This window comes from Dendrobates tinctorius, unplaced genomic scaffold, assembly GCF_039654945.1.
Source record: "Dendrobates tinctorius isolate UK_male_01 unplaced genomic scaffold, ASM3965494v1 ptg000116l, whole genome shotgun sequence".
Classification (NCBI taxonomy): Eukaryota; Metazoa; Chordata; class Amphibia; order Anura; family Dendrobatidae; genus Dendrobates; species Dendrobates tinctorius.
Window position 1 is genome coordinate 22,471,831 of NW_027361784.1, and position 18,049 is coordinate 22,489,879.

Consider the following 18,049-nt stretch of genomic DNA (forward strand, 5'->3'; position numbering starts at 1 on the left):
ATTATAGTGTCTTCCACTCAGCCCCCTGTACATTATAGTGTCTTCCACTCAGCCCCCTGTACATTATAGTGTCTCCCCCTCAGCCCCCTGTACGTTAGCGTCTCCCCCTCAGCCCCCTGTACGTTAGCGTCTCCCCCTCAGCCCCCTGTACGTTAGCGTCTCCCCCTCAGCCCCCTGTACGTTAGCGTCTCCCCCTCAGCCCCCTGTACGTTAGCGTCTCCCCCTCAGCCCCCTGTACGTTAGCGTCTCCCCCTCAGCCCCCTGTACGTTAGCGTCTCCCCCTCAGCCCCCTGTACGTTAGCGTCTCCCCCTCAGCCCCCTGTACGTTAGCGTCTCCCCCTCAGCCCCCTGTACGTTAGCGTCTCCCCCTCAGCCCCCTGTACGTTAGCGTCTCCCCCTCAGCCCCCTGTACGTTAGCGTCTCCCCCTCAGCCCCCTGTACGTTAGCGTCTCCCCCTCAGCCCCCTGTACGTTAGCGTCTCCCCCTCAGCCCCCTGTACGTTAGCGTCTCCCCCTCAGCCCCCTGTACGTTAGCGTCTCCCCCTCAGCCCCCTGTACGTTAGCGTCTCCCCCTCAGCCCCCTGTACGTTAGCGTCTCCCCCTCAGCCCCCTGTACGTTATAGTGTCTCCCCCTCAGCCCCCTGTACGTTATAGTGTCTCCCCCTCAGCCCCCTGTACGTTATAGTGTCTCCCCCTCAGCCCCCCCTGTACCTTATAGTGTCTCCCCCTCAGCCCCCCCTGTACTTTATAGTGTCTCCCCCTCAGCCCCCCTGTACATTATAGTGTCTCCCCTCAGCCCCCCTGTACATTATAGTGTCTCCCCCTCAGCCCCCCTGTACATTATAGTGTCTCCCCCTCAGCCCCCTGTACATTAGTGTCTCCCCCTCAGCCCCCTGTACATTATATTGTCTCCTCCTCAGCCCCCCTGTACATTATAGTGTCTCCCCCCTCAGCCCCCTGTACATTAGTGTCTCCCCCCTCAGCCCCCCTGTACATTATAGTGTCTTCCCCTCAGCCCCCTGTACATTAGTGTCTCCCCCCTCATCCCCCCTGTACATTATAGTGTCTCCCCCTCATCCCCCTGTACTTTATAGTGTCTCCCCCTCAGCCCCCCCTTACATTATAGTGTCTCCTCCTCAGCCCCCTGTACATTAGTGTCTCCCCCTCAGCCCCCTGTACATTAGTGTCGCCCCCTCAGCCCTCCTGTACATTAGTGTCTCCCCCTCAGCCCCCCTGTACATTATAGTGTCTCCACCTCAGCCCCCCTGTACATCATAGTGTCTCCACCTCAGCCCCCCTGTACATTATAGTGTCTCCCCTTCAGCCCCCCTGTACATTATAGTGTCTCCTCCTCAGCCCCCCTGTACATTATAGTGTCTCCCCCTCAGCCCCCTGTACATTATAGTGTCTCCCCCTCAGCCCCCTGTACATTACAGTGTCTCCTCCTCAGCCCCCTGTACATTATAGTGTCTCCCCCTCAGCCCCCCTGTACATTAGTGTCTCCTCCTCATCCCCCTGTACATTATAGTGTCTCCCCCTCAGCCCCCTGTACATTATAGTGTCTCCCCCTCAGCCCCCTGTATATTAGTGTCTCCTCCTCAGCCCCCTGTACATTATTGTGTCTCCCCCTCAGCCCCCCTGTACATTATAGTGTCTCCCCCTCAGCCCCCCTGTACATTATAGTGTCTCCCCCTCAGCCCCCCTGTACATTATAGTGTCTCCCCCTCAGCCCCCCTGTACATTATAGTGTCTCCCCCTCAGCCCCCCTGTACATTATAGTGTCTCCCCCTCAGCCCCCCTGTACATTATAGTGTCTCCCCCTCAGCCCCCCTGTACATTATAGTGTCTCCCCCTCAGCCCCCCTGTACATTATAGTGTCTCCCCCTCAGCCCCCTATACATTATAGTGTCTCCCCCTCAGCCCCCTTGTACACTATAGTGTCTCCCCCTCAGCCCCCCCGTACATTATAATGTCGCCCCCTCAGCCCCCCCCGTACATTATATTGTCCCCCCCGTTACATTATAGTGTCTCCTCCTCAGCCCCCTGTACATTATAGTGTCTCCTCCTCAGCCCCCTGTACATTATAGTGTCTCCTCCTCAGCCCCCTGTACATTATAGTGTCTCCTCCTCAGCCCCCTGTACATTATAGTGTCTCCCCCTCAGCCCCCCTGTACATTATAGTGTCTCCCCCTCAGCCCCCCTGTACATTATAGTGTCTCCCCTCAGCCCCCTGTACATTATAGTGTCTCCCCTCAGCCCCCTGTACATTATAGTGTCTCCCCTCAGCCCCCTGTACATTATAGTGTCTCCCCTCAGCCCCCTGTACATTATAGTGTCTCCCCTCAGCCCCCTGTACATTATAGTGTCTCCCCCTCAGCCCCCTGTACATTAGTGTCTCCCCCTCAGCCCCCCTGTACATTATATTGTCTCCCCCTCAGCCCCCTGTACATTATAGTGTCTCCCCCTCAGCCCTCCTGTACATTATAGTGTCTCCTCCTCAGCCCCCTGTACATTATAGTGTCTCCCCCTCAGCCCCCCCTGTACATTATAGTGTCTCCTCCTCAGCCCCCTGTACATTAGTGTCTCCCCCTCAGCCCCCTGTACATTGGTGTCGCCCCCTCAGCCCTCCTGTACATTAGTGTCTCCCCCTCAGCCCCCCTGTACATTATAATGTCTCCCCCTCAGCCCCCCTGTACATTATAGTGTCTCCTCCTCAGGCCCCCTGTACATTATAGTGTCTCCTCCTCAGGCCCCCTGTACATTATAGTGTCTCCACCTCAGCCCCCCTGTACATCATAGTGTCTCCTCCTCAGCCCCCCTGTACATTAGTGTCTCCCCCTCTGCCCCCCTGTACATTATAGTGTCTCCCCCCTCTGCCCCCCTGTACATTATAGTATCTCCCCTTCAGCCCCGCTGTACATTATAGTGTCTCCTCCTCAGCCCCCTGTACATTATAGTGTCTCCCCCTCAGCCCCCTGTACATTATAGTGTCTCCCCCTCAGCCCCCTGTACATTAGTGTCTCCCCTCAGCCCTCCTGTACATTATAGTGTCTCCCCTCAGCCCCCTGTACATTATAGTGTCTCCCCTCAGCCCCCTGTACATTATAGTGTCTCCCCCCTCAGCCCTCCTGTACATTATAGTATCTCCCCTTCAGCCCCGCTGTACATTATAGTGTCTCCTCCTCAGCCCCCTGTACATTATAGTGTCTCCCCCTCAGCCCCCTGTACATTATAGTGTCTCTCCCTCAGCCCCCTGTACATTAGTGTCTCCCCTCAGCCCTCCTGTACATTATAGTGTCTCCCCTCAGCCCCCTGTACATTATAGTGTCTCCCCTCAGCCCCCTGTACAACATAGTGTCTCCCCCCTCAGCCCCCCTGTACATTATAGTATCTCCCCTTCAGCCCCGCTGTACATTATAGTGTCTCCTCCTCAGCCCCCTGTACATTATAGTGTCTCCCCCTCAGCCCCCTGTACATTATAGTGTCTCCCCCTCAGCCCCCTGTACATTAGTGTCTCCCCTCAGCCCTCCTGTACATTATAGTGTCTCCCCTCAGCCCCCCTGTACATTATAGTGTCTCCCCCTCAGCCCCCTGTACATTATAGTGTCGCCCCCTCAGCCCTCCCGTACATTGTCTCCCCTCCGCCCCCTGTACATTATAGTGTCTCCCCCTCAGTCCCCTGTACATTAGTGTCTCCCCTCAGCCCCCTGTACATTATAGTGTCTCCCCTCAGCCCCCCTGTACATTATAGTGTCTCCCCCTCAGCCCCCTGTACATTGTCTCCCCTCCGCCCCCTGTACATTATAGTGTCTCCCCCTCAGTCCCCTGTACATTATAGTGTCTCCCCTCAGCCCCCTGTACATTATAGTGTCTCCCCCCTCAGCCCTCCTGTACATTATAGTGTCTCCTCCTCAGCCCCCTGTACATTATAGTGTCTCCCCTTAGCCCCCCTGTACATTTTAGTGTCTCCCCCTCAGCCCCCTGTATATTATAGTGTCTCCCCTCAGCCCCCCTGTACATTATAGTGTCTCCCCCTCAGCCCCCCTGTACATTATAGTGTCTCCCCCTCAGCCCCCAGTATATTAGTGTCTCCCCCTCAGCCCCCAGTATATGTGTCTCCCCCTCAGCCCCCTGTACATTATAGTGTCGCCCCCTCTACATTATAGTGTCTCCCCCTCAGCCCCCCCGTACATTATAGTGTCTCCCCTCAGCCCCCCTGTACATTATAGTGTCTCCCCTCAGCCCCCCTGTACATTAGTGTCGCCCCCTCAGTCCCCTGTACATTAGTGTCGCCCCCTGTACATTAGTGTCTCCCCCTCAACCCCCTGTACATTATAGTGTCTCCCCCTCAGCCCCCCCTCTACATTATAGTGTCTCCCCCTCAGCCCCCCCTCTACATTATTGTGTCTCCCCCTCAGCCCCCTGTACATTATAGTGTCTCCCCCTCAGCCCCCTGTACATTATAGTGTCTCCCCCTCAGCCCCCTCTGTACTTTAGCGTATCCCCCTCAGCCCCCTTTACGTTAGCGTCTCCCCCTCAGCCCCCTGTACGTTAGCGTCTCCCCCTCAGCCCCCTGTACGTTAGTGTCTCCCCCTCAGCCCCCTGTACGTTATAGTGTCTCCCCCTCAGCTCCCTGTACGTTATAGTGTCTCCCCTCAGCCCCCTGTATGTTATAGTGTCTCCCACTCAGCCCCCCCTGTACATTATAGTGTCTCCCCTCAGCCCCCCTGTACATTATAGTGTCTCCCCCTCAGCCCCCCTGTACATTATAGTGTCTCCCCCTTAGCCCCCTGTACATTATAGTGTCTCCCCCTCAGCCCCCCCTGTACATTATAGTGTCGCCCCCCTGTATATTATAGTGTCTCCCCTCAGCCCCCCTGTACATTTTAGTGTCTCCCCCTCAGCCCCCCTGTATATTATAGTGTCCCCCCTCAGCCCCCTGTATATTATAGTGTCTCCCCCTCAGCCCCCCTGTACATTAGTGTCTCCCCCTCAGCCCCCCTGTACATTATAGTGTCTCCCCCTCAGCCCCCAGTATATTAGTGTCTCCCCCTCAGCCCCCTGTACATTATAGTGTCTCCCCCTCAGCCCCCTGTACATTATAGTGTCTCCCCCTCAGCCCCCCTGTACATTATAGTGTCTCCCCTCAGCCCCCCTGTACATTATAGTGTCTCCCCCTCAGCCCCCCCCTGTACATTATAGTGTCTCCCCCTCAGCCCCCCCCTGTACATTATAGTGTCTCCCCCTCAGCCCCCCCCTGTACATTATAGTGTCTCCCCCTCAGCCCCCTGTACGTTAGCGTCTCCCCCTCAGCCCCCTGTACGTTAGCGTCTCCCCCTCAGCCCCCTGTACGTTAGCGTCTCCCCCTCAGCCCCCTGTACGTTAGCGTCTCCCCCTCAGCCCCCTGTACGTTAGCGTCTCCCCCTCAGCCCCCTGTACGTTAGCGTCTCCCCCTCAGCCCCCTGTACGTTAGCGTCTCCCCCTCAGCCCCCTGTACGTTAGCGTCTCCCCCTCAGCCCCCTGTACGTTATAGTGTCTCCCCCTCAGCTCCCTGTACGTTATAGTGTCTCCCCTCAGCCCCCTGTACGTTATAGTGTCTCCCCCTCAGCCCCCCCTGTACATTATAGTGTCTCCCCCTCAGCCCCCCCTGTACATTATAGTGTCTCCCCCTTAGCCCCCCTGTACATTATAGTGTCTCCCCCTTAGCCCCCCTGTACATTATAGTGTCTCCCCCTCAGCCCCCTGTACATTATAGTGTCACCCCCTCAGCCCCCTGTACATTATAGTGTCTCCCCCTCAGCCCCCCTGTACATTTGTTTCTCCTCCTCAGCCCCCTTTACATTATATTGTCTCCTCCTCAGCCCCCCTGTACATTATAGTGTCTCCCCTCAGCCCCGTGTACATTATATTGTCTCCCCCCTCAGCCCCCCTGTACATTATAGTGTGTCCCCCCTCAGCCCCCCTGTACATTATAGTGTGTCCCCCCTCAGCCCCCCTGTACATTATAGTGTCTCCCCCTCAGTCCCCTGTACATTATAGTGTCGCCCCCCTGTATATTATAGTGTCTCCCCTCAGCCCCCCTGTACATTATAGTGTCTCCCCCTAAGCCCCCCTGTACATTATAGTGTCTCCCCCTCTGCCCCCTGTACATTATAGTGTCTCCCCCTCAGCCCCCTGTACATTATAGTGTCTTCCACTCAGCCCCCTGTACATTATAGTGTCTTCCACTCAGCCCCCTGTACATTATAGTGTCTTCCCCTCAGCCCCCTGTACATTATAGTGTCTCCCCCTCAGCCCCCTGTACATTATAGTGTCTCCCCCTCAGCCCCCTGTACATTATAGTGTCTCCCCCTCAGCCCCCTGTACATTATAGTGTCTCCCCCTCAGCCCCCTGTACATTATAGTGTCTCCCCCTCAGCCCCCTGTACGTTAGCGTCTCCCCCTCAGCCCCCTGTACGTTAGCGTCTCCCCCTCAGCCCCCTGTACGTTAGCGTCTCCCCCTCAGCCCCCTGTACGTTAGCGTCTCCCCCTCAGCCCCCTGTACGTTAGCGTCTCCCCCTCAGCCCCCTGTACGTTAGCGTCTCCCCCTCAGCCCCCTGTACGTTAGCGTCTCCCCCTCAGCCCCCTGTACGTTAGCGTCTCCCCCTCAGCCCCCTGTACGTTAGCGTCTCCCCCTCAGCCCCCTGTACGTTAGCGTCTCCCCCTCAGCCCCCTGTACGTTAGCGTCTCCCCCTCAGCCCCCTGTACGTTATCGTCTCCCCCTCAGCCCCCTGTACGTTAGCGTCTCCCCCTCAGCCCCCTGTACGTTAGCGTCTCCCCCTCAGCCCCCTGTACGTTAGCGTCTCCCCCTCAGCCCCCTGTACGTTAGCGTCTCCCCCTCAGCCCCCTGTACGTTAGCGTCTCCCCCTCAGCCCCCTGTACGTTAGCGTCTCCCCCTCAGCCCCCTGTACGTTAGCGTCTCCCCCTCAGCCCCCTGTACGTTAGCGTCTCCCCCTCAGCCCCCTGTACGTTATAGTGTCTCCCCCTCAGCCCCCCTGTACGTTATAGTGTCTCCCTTCAGCCCCCCTGTACGTTATAGTGTCTCCCCCTCAGCCCCCCTGTACATTATAGTGTCTCCCCCTCAGCCCCCCTGTACATTAGTGTCTCCCCCTCAGCCCCCTGTACATTAGTGTCTCCCCCTCAGCCCCCTGTACATTATAGTGTCTCCCCCTCAGCCCCCTGTACATTATAGTGTCTCCCCCTCAGCCCTCCTGTACATTATAGTGTCTCCCCCTCAGCCCCCTGTACATTATAGTGTCTCCCCCTCAGCCCTCCTGTACATTATAGTGTCTCCTCCTCAGCCCCCTGTAGATTATAGTGTCTCCTCCTCAGCCCCCTGTACATTATAGTGTCTCCTCCTCAGCCCCCCGGAACATTATAGTGTCTCCCCTTCAGTCCCCTGTACATTATGATGTCGCCCCCTGTACATTATAGTGTCTCCCCCTCAGCCCCCCCTGTACATTATAGTGTCTCCCCCTCGGCCCCCCTGTACATTATTGTGTCTCCTCCTCAGCCCCCTGTACATTAGTGTCGCCCCCTCAGCCCTCCTGTACATTAGTGTCTCCCCTCAGCCCCCCTGTACATTATAGTGTCTCCCCCTCAGCCCCCCTGTACATTATAGTGTCTCCTCCTCAGGCCCCCTGTACATTATAGTGTCTCCACCTCATCCCCCCTGTACATCATAGTGTCTCCTCCTCAGCCCCCCTGTACATTAGTGTCTCCCCCTCTGCCCCCCTGTACATTATAGTGTCTCCCCCCTCTGCCCCCCTGTACATTATAGTGTCTCCCCCCTCATCCCCCCTGTACATTATAGTTTCTCCCCTTCAGCCCCCCTGTACATTATAGTGTCTCCTCCTCAGCCCCCTGTACATTAGTGTCTCCCCCTCAGCCCCCTGTACATTAGTGTCACCCCTCAGCCCCCTGTACATTATAGTGTCTCCCCTCAGCCCCGTGTACATTATAGTGTCTCCCCCCTCAGCCCTCCTGTACATTATAGTGTCTCCCCCTCAGTCCCCTGTACATTATAATGTCGCCCCCTGTACATTATAGTGTCTCCCCTCAGCCCCCCTGTACATTATAGTGTCTCCCCCTCAGCCCCCTGTACATAATAGTGTCGCCCCCTCAGCCCTCCTATACATTAGTGTCTCCCCTCAGCCCCCCTGTACATTATAGTGTCTCCTCCTCAGCCCTCCTGTACATTAGTGTCTCCCCTCAGCCCTCTGTACATTATAGTGTCTCCCCCTCAGTCCCCTGTACATTATAGTGTCGCCCCCCTGTATATTATAGTGTCTCCCCTCAGCCCCCCTGTACATTTTAGTGTCTCTCCCTCAGCCCCCTGTACATTATAGTGTCCCCCCTCAGCCCCCTGTATATTATAGTGTCTCCCCTCAGCCCCCCTGTACATTATAGTGTCTCCCCTCAGCCCCCATGTACATTATAGTGTCTCCCCTCAGCCCCCATGTACATTATAGTGTCTCCCCCTCAGCCCCCTGTACATTATAGTGTCTCCCCCTCAGCCCCCTGTACATTATAGTGTCTCCCCCTCAGCCCCCTGTACATTAGTGTCTCCCCCTCAGCCCCCTGTACGTTAGCGTCTCCCCCTCAGCCCCCTGTACGTTAGCGTCTCCCCCTCAGCCCCCTGTACGTTAGCGTCTCCCCCTCAGCCCCCTGTACGTTAGCGTCTCCCCCTCAGCCCCCTGTACGTTAGCGTCTCCCCCTCAGCCCCCTGTACGTTAGCTTCTCCCCCTCAGCCCCCTGTACGTTAGCGTCTCCCCCTCAGCCCCCTGTACGTTAGCGTCTCCCCCTCAGCCCCCTGTACGTTAGCGTCTCCCCCTCAGCCCCCTGTACGTTAGCGTCTCCCCCTCAGCCCCCTGTACGTTAGCGTCTCCCCCTCAGCCCCCTGTACGTTAGCGTCTCCCCCTCAGCCCCCTGTACGTTAGCGTCTCCCCCTCAGCCCCCTGTACGTTAGCGTCTCCCCCTCAGCCCCCTTTACGTTAGCGTCTCCCCCTCAGCCCCCTGTACGTTAGCGTCTCCCCCTCAGCCCCCTGTACGTTAGCGTCTCCCCCTCAGCCCCCTGTACGTTACAGTGTCTCCCCCTCAGCCCCCTGTACGTTACAGTGTCTCCCCCTCAGCTCCCTGTACGTTAGTGTCTCCCCTCAGCTCCCTGTACGTTATAGTGTCTCCCCTCAGCCCCCTGTACGTTATAGTGTCTCCCCCTCAGCCCCCCCTGTACGTTATAGTGTCTCCCCCTCAGCCCCCCTGTACATTATAGTGTCTCCCCCTCAGCCCCCCTGTACATTATAGTGTCTCCCCCTCAGCCCCCCTGTACATTATAGTGTCTCCCCCTCAGCCCCCCTGTACATTATAGTGTCTCCCCCTCAGCCCCCCTGTACATTATAGTGTCTCCCCCTCAGCCCCCCTGTACATTATAGTGTCTTCCACTCAGCCCCCTGTACATTATAGTGTCTCCCCCTCAGCTCCCTGTACATTATAGTGTCTTCCACTCAGCCCCCTGTACATTATAGCGTCTCCCCCTCAGCCCCCTGTACGTTAGCGTCTCCCCCTCAGCCCCCTGTACGTTAGCGTCTCCCCCTCAGCCCCCTGTACGTTAGCGTCTCCCCCTCAGCCCCCTGTACGTTATAGTGTCTCCCCCTCAGCCCCCTGTACGTTATAGTGTCTCCCCCTCAGCTCCCTGTACGTTATAGTGTCTCCCCTCAGCCCCGTGTACATTATAGTGTCTCCCCCCTCAGCCCCCCTGTACATTATAGTGTCTCCCCCTCAGTCCCCCTGTACATTATAGTGTCTCCCCCCTCAGCCCCCTGTACATTATAGTGTCTCCCCCCTCAGCCCCCTGTACATTATAGTGTCTCCCCCCTCAGCCCCCCTGTACATTATAGTGTCTCCCCCCTCAGCCCCCCTGTACTTTATAGTTTCTCCCCCTCAGCCCCCTGTACATTATAGTGTCTCCCCCTCAGCCCCCCTGTACATTAGTGTCTCCTCCTCAGCCCCCCTGTACATTAGTGTCTCCTCCTCAGCCCCCCCTGTACATTAGTGTCTCCTCCTCAGCCCCCCTGTACATTAGTGTCTCCTCCTCAGCCCCCCTGTACATTAGTGTCTCCTCCTCAGCCCCCCTGTAGATTAGTGTCTCCTCCTCAGCCCCCCTGTACATTATAGTGTCTCCCCCTCAGCCCCCCTGTACATTATAGTGTCTCCTCCTCAGCCCCTGTACATTATAGTGTCTCCTCCTCAGCCCCCCGGAACATTATAGTGTCTCCCCCTCAGTCCCCTGTACTTTATGATGTCGCCCCCTGTACATTATAGTGTCTCCCCTCCGCCCCCCTGTACATTGTAGTGTCTCCCCCTCAGCCCCCCTGTACATTATAGTGTCTCCCCCTCAGCCCCCCTGTACATTATAGTGTCGCCCCCTCAGCCCTCCTATATATTAGAGTCTCCCCTCCGCCCCCTGTACATTATAGTGTCTCCCCCTCAGCCCCCCTGTACATTATAGTGTCTCCTCCTCAGCCCCCCTGTACATTAGTGTCGCCCCCTCAGCCCTCCTGTACATTAGTGTCTCCCCTCAGCCCCCTGTACATTATACTGTCTCCCCCTCAGCCCCCCTGTACATTATAGTGTCTCCCCTCAGCCCCCCGGAACATTATAGTGTCTCCCCCTCAGTCCCCTGTACATTATAGTGTCGCCCCCCTTTACATTATAGTGTCTCCCCTCAGCCCCCCTGTACATTATAGTGTCTCCCCCTTAGCCCCCTGTACATTATAGTGTCTCCCCCTTAGCCCCCTGTACATTATAGTGTCCCCCCTCAGCCCCCCTGTACATTATAGTGTCTCCCCTCAGCCCCCCTGTACATTATAGTGTCTCCCCTCAGCCCCCCTGTACATTAGTGTCTCCCCTCAGCCCCCCTTGTACATTTTAGTGTCTCCCCCTCAGCCCCCCTGTACATTATCGTGTCTCCCCTTCAGCCCCCCCTGTACATTATAGTGTCTCCCCCTCAGCCCCCTGTACATTATAGTGTCCCCCCTCAGCCCCCCTGTACATTATAGTGTCTCCTCTCAGCCCCCCTGTACATTAGTGTCTCCCATCAGCCCCCCTTGTACATTATAGTGTCTCCCACTCAGCCCCCCTGTACATTTTAGTGTCTCCCCCTCAGCCCCCCTGTACATTATAGTGTCTCCCCCTCAGCCCCCCTGTACATTATAGTGTCTCCCCCTCAGCCCCCTGTACATTATAGTGTCTCCCCCTCAGCCCCCTGTACATTATAGTGTCTCCCCCTCAGCCCCCTGTACATTATAGTGTCTCCCCCTCAGCCCCCTGTACATTATAGTGTCTCCCCCTCAGCCCCCCTGTACATTATAGTGTCGCCCCCTCAGCCCTCCTATACATTAGAGTCTCCCCTCAGCCCCCCTGTACATTATAGTGTCTCCTCCTCAGCCCCCCTGTACATTAGTGTCGCCCCCTCAGCCCTCCTGTACATTAGTGTCTCCCCTCAGCCCCCTGTACATTATAGTGTCTCCCCTTCAGCCCCCTGTACATTATAGTGTCTCCCCTTCAGCCCCCTGTACATTATAGTGTCTCCCCCTCAGCCCTCCTGTACATTTTAGTGTCTCCCCCTCAGCCCCCCTGTACATTATCGTGTCTCCCCTTCAGCCCCCCCTGTACATTATAGTGTCCCCCCTTAGCCCCCCTGTACATTATAGTGTCCCCCCTTAGCCCCCCTGTACATTATAGCGTCTCCCCCTCAGCCCCCTGTACGTTAGCGTCTCCCCCTCAGCCCCCTGTACGTTATAGTGTCTCCCCCTCAGCCCCCTGTACATTATAGTGTCTCCCCCTCAGCCCCCCTGTACATTATAGTGTCTCCCCCTCAGCTCCCTGTACATTAGTGTCTCCCTCTCAGCCCCCTGTACATTATAGTGTCTCCCCCTCAGCCCCTCCTGTACATTATAGTGTCTCCCCCTCAGCCCCCCCTGTACATTATAGTGTCTCCCCCTCAGCCCCCCCTGTACATTATAGTGTATCCCCTCAGCCCCCCCTGTACATTATAGTGTCTCCCCCTCAGCCCCCCTGTACATTATAGTGTCTCCCCCTCAGCCCCCCTGTACATTATAGTGTCTCCCCCTCAGCCCCCCCTGTACATTATAGTGTCTCCCCCTCAGCCCCCCCTGTACATTATAGTGTCTCCCCCTCAGCTCCCTGTACATTAGTGTCTCCCTCTCAGCCCCCTGTACATTATAGTGTCTCCCCCTCAGCCCCCCTGTACATTATAGTGTCTCCCACTCAGCCCCCCTGTACATTAGTGTCTCCCCCTCAGCCCCCCTGTACATTATAGTGTCTCCCTCTCAGACCCCTGTATATTGCCCCACACTGAGCTCTCTGTCTTCTACTGTTTATTATTCTCCTCTTATTCCTCCCGACTGTAATATCTGATGCTCATGACTCCAGCATGCTGGGTGCTATAATGTGCAGTCTCCAGTGTATTATGTAGGGTTCAGCAGGTTCGCAGGATGCAGTGACGAGACACGAGACTGAGTATGGTTTGTGGAATAAACTTTTATAAACTGTAGCCGCTGGGGCTATCTTGAGCAAACCAAAAGCTTTAACAACAACTAGTCCACGCAGGGACTCAACAATCCTACCAACACTTTCTTATTGCAATGCGATTAACCCGGTTTGCCCGGGTGCTCTAGGCCACATATGACCAAACTACGGGTCCTTAGCTCCTATATTAAACTTATCCTTCCAGGGGGTCTGTTAGGATCACAAGCGTGGCCACGTTGAGATCGCTGATGCCGCTGCCTTGACACCTCGATATTCCGGGACGGAACTGGGCTCGACAGGCCCTGAAGAGGCGATGCCGGTGGGGCGCAACAGGCCCTGAAGAAACGATGCCGGTGGGGCGCAACAGGCCCTGAGGAAACGATGCCGATGGGGCACAACAGGCCCTGAAGAAACGATGCCGGTGGGGCACAACAGGCCCTGAAGAATCGATGCCGGTGGGGCGCAACAGGCCCTGAGGAAACGATGACGGTGGGGCGCAACAGGCCCTGAAGAAACGATGTCGGTGGGGCACAACAGTCCCTGAAGAAACAATGCCGGCGGGGCACAGCAGGCCCTGAAGAAACGATGCCGGTGGGGCGCTGCAGGCGTCTCCTTGCGGCTCTCGTCCCGCCGCGGAGTTATGACGCAGTCTCTAAATATAGGCGTTCACTAACCTCTGCCTGAGGCCCCTTAGCCAACCGGACGGGGGACTCTACTGCCACCTGTAGCGAGGTGGCGCCTCCTGGGCCCGGTGATGACAGGGCCGCAGCTGTGGGAGAAGGCAGGGGGGCAGTGTCCTGACCTCTGTCAAGGAATGGTCTGTCATTGCAGCGGTCAGTGGAGATCGTGGACCTGTCACAATAGGGCGGGAAACAGCGGGGGCGGCTGAATGCGACCGTATGAGGGAAGCGGCCGCCGGTGAACGACTCTCAAGTCTCACGTGTCGGTGAGTCCGCAGTTTTCCTTTCACAGGCCCCTGTCGGTCTCTCCACAACACACCGTCCGCTCCCTCGGTTCTCTCTGTCTCCCCCGTCTTCCTGTCTGTTGTCCGGCTCCCTGTCAACTGCCACTTCAGCGCGCCCCCTGCTCCCTTTAAGCTTGCCCCGCCCCATTTTTCCCTGACCACTTCAGTCAAGTCTTTCCTTTTACTGTCCTCCCAGTATCGTTCCCTCAAGAACCCTGAAGGCGGTCCCCTGGGTACCTGCCCATTCACTGTCTGGGAGTCCTCCTCCCCACAATTATACTCCTATTATCGCTCCCTGGCTGTAATATCCAGCGTCTCCTGACTCCAGCACGCTGGGTGCTATAAAAGGAGTTTAATGCACAGGTGTGTAGGCCGCAGATTATAGCACCCAGCGTGCTGGAGTTAGGATTCACCGGATAATACAGGACACTGGGTGTTATAATGTGCGGCTTTCCCACAAGTGTATTATTCTCCTTTTATCCCTCCCAGCTGTAATATCCGGCGTCTCCTGACTACAGCACGCTAGGTGTTATAGTGTGCGGTCTCCACACAGGTGTATTAGGCTGTGCCTTTTCAACCACATGGAAATGGGCGAAAAATGCTATGCAATCCTTATCCCAGCTAATTCAGTGACAATCCTGAAGTGCATTGCACATGATTCCTTTGAGTTTTTGCAGTGCGTTTTTTTTCTGCAGCATCTCAATTCTTTGAGAATTTTTAGTGTTTTTTCACCCATTGACTTCTATTAAGTCCGTCAAATCCGCAGCAGAAACGCAGGTATAAAAATGATTGCGGATTTGCTGAGTTTCTGTTCGCGTTTTTACAGACTTCCTGTGGTTTTTCCCACCCTGTCATCTGTGCTACAGTGCGGGAAACATCGGCGAGGCGGTTGTGATCGGCAGTAACTTTACCACAGGTAAGATTGTTACTGTCAGTCAGAGCTCTGCGGGGTCACGCTGTCAGATGTCCGTGTGACCCCACAACTGTGACTGTGACCAACGGTAAAAAGCTAACTGCAGGTCACAGGCATCGGCTGATGAGAGACTTCTACTCCCATCATCTGATGCCTGTGTTTAAAGTAAAAAAAAAAATAATGAAATACATATTCAAATAAAAACATATACTCACCAAAAGCCCAATCCCCAATGCCATTGTCTCCTGTAAACAATCAAAAATAATAACCACCATATACTCTCCTGTCCACCGTGATCCAGTGTCCCACGGCGATCTCACTTGTAGAACAGTCACATCGGGAGATGTGACCGCTCTAACTGGTTGCCAGCGATGCACTGACACGAGGTAATCGCTCCCGCAGTGTATAGCACTGAGCTGCCGTGAGAGAGGTCATACGAGTTCATCAGCTGATGAGCGCCGGTGATCTCGCTTACGGCACCACCGCTGGCAAGAACCCCAATACTATTACCCCACTTATTAACGCATCAGAGCAGGTGGGAAGAGCAAGCCTAAGCGCCAGATTTGGCGCATCTTGTTGATGCGCCATTTCTGAGGTGGCTGAGAGCTGATGGTTTTTAATCTGGGTGGGGGCCAATATCCATGGCCCCTTCCTAGGCTATTGCTATCAGCCCTCATCTGTCTGTCTAGCCTTTGCTGGTTATTAAATATAGGGTGACCCTACATCATTTTTTTTTTCTGGGGTCGGCTTTCCCTCTGCTGGTTATGAAAATTACGGGGGACCCCATGCTATTTTTTTTCCATTTTTGTAAAAATTAACAGGTATTGTGGCGCATTCTGATTTCTGCCAGTTGCTGTTTGGTTACAGCCTATGTAGGTTTATTCTGTTAATTCTCCTACATAGGCTGGTGACTGTGTGTGTGTGTGTGTGTGTTTGTGTTTAACTAATTCCTTACCGGTTTAGTAATGAGGGTGTCTGGCTGACACCTCTTCATTTCCTAGGGCTTGGTGTCAGGGACAGCTGCTGACACCAAGCCCTAATCCCATTACCCTGATGCATTTCATTCTGATAATGAAAAAGAAGGGGTTGAACCAGAAAATTTACATTACAAAGGATTTTTTTTTCAAATATATTTTATTTAGCGCAAAAAAACATTCTTTGCTGTACAAAACTGCATGCATAAATGCACCAAAAACTTGTTTTTGCAGCCATGAGATGCAGAAACCTTGCAGAAATTTCTGAAAGCAAATGCTCAATGTGCGCACATAATCTTATTCTATTCTTCTGTAATGTCCGTCGTCTCCTGACTCCAGCACACTGAGTGCTGTAATGACCGGCCTCAATACCGGTATATTATGCTTCTATTATCGCTCCCCGGCTGTAACCCCAGCACCTCCTGACTCCAGCACGCTGAGTGCTGTAATAACTTGCCTCAATACCGGTATATTATGCTTCTATTATTCCTCCCCGGGTCTAACACCAGCATCTCCTGACTCCAGCACGCTGGGTATTATAACTTTCGGTTATAACGGTGCAGTCACTGACCTCTCGAGTTATCGTTTCTCCGCTTCATTCAGTTTTGTGTTTTATTACAGGGAGCAGACTGACACCATGGGCAACCTCTCCGACCCGAACCGGCGACAGGTGCTGGCACGTCTCATCACACGGCTCAACTCCCCGCTCTGGTGAGTGCACGAGCGGAGCTGGGGAGAGAGCGCGCGAAACTCTGGAGGAGAGAGTGAAACGCTGGGGGGGGAGAGAGAGAGAGAGAGTGAAACGCTGGGGGGGGGGAGAGAGAGAGAGAGAGAGAGTGAAACGCTGGGGGGGGAGAGAGAGTGAAACGCTGGGGGAGAGAGAGTGAGAGTGAAACGCTGGGGGAGAGAGAGTGAGAGTGAAACGCTGGGGGGGAGAGAGAGAGTGAGAGTGAAACGCTGGGGGGGAGAGAGTGAGGGAGAAACGCTGGGGGAGAGAGAGAGAGAGAGTGAAACGCTGGGGGAGTGAGAGAGTGAAACGCTGGGGGGAGAGAGAGAGTGAAACGCTGGGGGGGAGAGAGAGAGTGAAACGCTGGGGGAGAGAGAGAGTGAAACGCTGGGGGAGAGAGAGAGTGAAACGCTGGGGGAGAGAGAGAGTGAAACGCTGGGGGAGAGAGAGAGTGAAACGCTGGGGGAGAGAGAGAGTGAAACGCTGGGGGAGAGAGAGAGAGTGAAACGCTGGGGGAGAGAGAGAGAGTGAAACGCTGGGGGAGAGAGAGAGAGTGAAACGCTGGGGGAGAGAGAGAGAGTGAAACGCTGGGGGAGAGAGAGAGAGTGAAACGCTGGGGGAGAGAGAGAGAGTGAAACGCCGGGAGGGAGAGAGAGAGAGAGTGAAACGCCGGGGGAGAGAGAGAGAGAGAGTGAAACGCCGGGGGAGAGAGAGAGAGAGAGAGTGAAACGCCGGGGGAGAGAGAGAGAGAGAGAGTGAAACGCCGGGGGAGAGAGAGAGAGAGAGAGTGAAACGCCGGGGGAGAGAGAGAGAGAGTGAAACGCCGGGGGGGAGAGAGAGAGAGAGAGTGAAACGCCGGGGGAGAGAGAGAGAGAGAGTGAAACGCCGGGGGAGAGAGAGAGAGAGTGAAACGCCGGGGGGGAGAGAGAAAGAGAGAGAGTGAAACGCCGGGGGGAGAGAGAGAGAGAGAGAGAGTGTGAAACGCCGGGGGAGAGTGAGAGAGAGTGAAACGCTGGGGGAGAGAGTGAAACGCTGGGGGAGAGAGAGAGAGATTGAAACGCTGGGAGAGAGAGAGAGATTGAAACGCTGGGGGAGAGAGAGAGATTGAAACGCTGGGGGAGAGAGAGTGAAACTCTGAGGGAGAGAGAGAACATTGTGCTTTTCCGCTCTTTCTGTAATGGTCTGTCGGGGGCCTCCGTCTATGAAGGGTCTTCATTAAATCAGGGGTCACTCATAATTCTGTGCTCCCCCCCCCCCCCCAGCATCATCAGCTACCTGATCGGGGTCGGCTGGTTCCTGGGTTTGGCTGACACATTGTAACACGCCATTGGTACAGGAGGCAATCAGTGCTCGGAGCAGGGTGACAGCTGACGCTCGTCTGCTTTCTGCGCAGGGGTTCTCCTGTCGCCTGGCTGGAGAGTACGATGCGCAGGATCGGGCTGGAGGTTTACATCCAGAGCTTTGTCCGGATCTGCCGTTCCCTGACGAGTCCACGGAGCGCTACGTATGTGTATACTGGGGGATACGGCTGTGGCCGGAGGGGACGGCACCTGTAATAACCTTATCCTGCACTTCTGTTGTCAGATGGTGAAAGGCACCAACGTGTTGCCATCCTGCGGGCCCCCCACTCCGCCAGTACCGAGTCCCTGGTGTTCAGCGTCCCCTGCAGCGAGGGCCAGAACAACAACCAGGCGGTGGGGCTGCTGCTGGCGCTGGCCTCCTATTTCCGAGGTGAGACCACCGGAGAGGGGCTGCGTTATAATACGTGGCAGCCCCGGGGGTTCTCTGAGACCCCTGATCAATCACAGAGGTACCCTAACTTTTCTAATGTTCTTATGCAGCTCTTATAATTCATAGACCATTTTTGGAGACCCTCAACTTTAA

The 18,049-nt window shown here is 55.5% G+C and overlaps 1 pseudogene; it reads left to right on the forward strand.

Annotated features, from left to right (window-relative positions):
* Nucleotides 1-18,049, forward strand: part of LOC141101382 (glycosylphosphatidylinositol anchor attachment 1 protein-like) — a 35,471-nt pseudogene that overhangs the window by 13,511 nt on the left and 3,911 nt on the right.